This window comes from Orycteropus afer, unplaced genomic scaffold (assembly GCF_000298275.1).
Source record: "Orycteropus afer afer isolate SDZICR_OR568_19922 unplaced genomic scaffold, OryAfe1.0 scaffold01084, whole genome shotgun sequence".
In the NCBI taxonomy this organism is placed as follows: Eukaryota; Metazoa; Chordata; class Mammalia; order Tubulidentata; family Orycteropodidae; genus Orycteropus; species Orycteropus afer.
In genome coordinates, this window is record NW_006922671.1 from 228339 (window position 1) to 230862 (window position 2524).

A 2524-nucleotide genomic window follows, 5' to 3' on the forward strand; every position below is an offset into this window, starting at 1 on the left:
AAGAATCCTGAAAGTAGAATGGGAAAAACTTTAGATTTTGATGTCTAGCCTGCTAAACTATAAGAGAATACATCCTTGTTTTTTAAGACCACCCACATGTGGTATTCTCTGTTAGAGCAGTTACCAGATAACCGAAACACCTAGTGACTCAATCAAAAAATGTTTTCTTCCTGTCCCTGCATCCCTTTCCCCCTAAGACCAAAAAGGAGAAACACTCCAACCTGGAGACAAAAAGCTGACTCCCTTGAACTGGATGTTCAGAATGCCACCTGATTATTTGGACTTGCCATTCCTCTAAATCAACAGGTAAAGGGAGTTACTGTATTGTCTGGTATGATTGATCCTGATTACCAAAGGAAAATTGGATTGATATTATATAATGTAGGTAAAGAAGAATATGTTTATAAAACATAATAAAGGTTGTGTGTTAACTTGACAGGACCATGTTTCTTAGTGGTTTAAGCAGTTGTGATGTAATCACATCCATGATGAGATGTTCTGAGCAGCCACTCAGTCAAATGGGAGTTTTCTCAGTAGTTTGGTCTGCTTCTATTATATGTATGGATATTCTGGGAACATTCTCTGGCTTTCTCCTGCATCTAGCTCATCATCATTTCTGGTTCTTGGAGCTGAACTAGTTGCCTTCCACATTGCCTGCTGACCATGTGATTGTTGCCCCTGCAGCCTGTGAGCCACCAATCTGCCATTTTACCTGCCAAAATTGGGTTCATCATCTCTTTCAACTGTGTGTGTCAGGCAAAGCCCCCAGCGTGACGTTTGACCCACAAATTGGGACTTGTCAGCCTCCACAAGTGTGTGAGCCATTTCTTTGATTGGAAGGCAGTCTAACAGGGTTCTGTTTCAGATTGCTGCCTCACTGGCTGCAAAGGCAGCAATCCCAAGATCAGCAGGAAATATGGCAGGGCACTGTTTCAAGTCAAGGAACTGATGAGATAGATACAGGATTAAGATCCAGCAGAAAGTCATGGAATTTTTCCAGGATGTCCATTATATACTGGAAGCATGCCACACCACTGAGGAAACTCCCTATCTACTGATTGGCTGCTCACAGCACATCTTACTATGGAGGTGATTACATTATACCAGATCTTACCATGGGTGATGCTTATATAATAAATTCTAAACTGCTTAGAATCATTGTCTACAGAAGTTGACACACAACCTTAACTATCACAATGGGTCATGTTTTTCTCATCCATTCTGCTACTCTGTCTCTTGTCTGGTGCATTTTATCCATTTATAGTCAATGTAATTATCAATAGGTATGAATTTACTGCTAACATTTTGCTGTTGTGTGTGTGTGTGTGTGTGGTGTTGGTGGTTTCTTTGTTCAGCATATTTCTCTGTGCTGAGCTAGTTTTATATATGGATTTTCTTATCACTTGCTTCATTGCTATTGTTTTATTGTTTACTGATAATTTATGATCTTCTTTTTTTTCCATCTTTAAGTCTATATATTTTTTTAAATTGTGATTTGGGTGAAGATTTACAGAGCAAATTCACTTTCCATACAGCAGTTCACATATACTTTTTCTCATGTCATTGACAACAGTTTACCACAATGCAACAGCTCCCCTCCCAATTCCTCTCCATAGTTACCATTTCCCAGTGTCCATTCCTCCATACTCTCCTGCCCCCTGAGCTGTCTCCCTGTGGATAAGAAGCCCTTCCTTCTACCATGATTGTTCTCTCCAGGGCGTGTGTCTACTTGAGGTAAATGTTTAACTCACATGCCTGTACTTTGTTTGGCTGGAAACCACAGGTGTAGGTTCAATTCCAGACCTGAAGGGCAGCTAGGGGCCATAGTCTCAGTGGTTCCACCAGGCTCCATTGGACCAACAAACCTGGTCTCAACCATCTTTTTTTTTTTCCCTCCAAATGATTTTGAGTTTTATTCCACATTGTTCTCCCTCTCTATCTAGGATCTCCTACATCCCTTCTAAGTGGATGACAGTGGTAGCTGGGCACCATCTAGTTTTTCTGGTCTCATAGTTGTATAGGTTGCAGATCAGATGGTGTACCAGTCGTGAGGACTGATTGTTTCCATTAATTGTGGTTTTCTTCTTTCTTCTTTGCTCTTGATGAGGAGAGACCCATCGTTGAATCTAGATGGCAGCTTGCTATCTTTTAAGATCCCAGTCATTACTCGCCAAAGAAGGAGGTGGAACAATTATTTTTATATTATGTTATGCCAATTGAGCTTGTTGTCCCCTGTGACTATGGTCCCAAGCCACAGGATCAAGTACTCGGTTGCTCTGGGTAGCTGGCTGTGACCAAGCAGTGATCACAACATTGCCCCTTGTCAGCTCTACTATACACATGGGGATTCTGATCATTCACATAAACTTATAGGACCATTGTCTTCCAACCCTACATATGATCTTGGATACACTCCCTATTTCATAGATATACCTAATCGTTTAGCCTGTCCACCTATCTATCCATCCATATATCCATGTTTGCCTTCACTGAGAACTCAGTACTGTATATGCAAAAGGGTTCA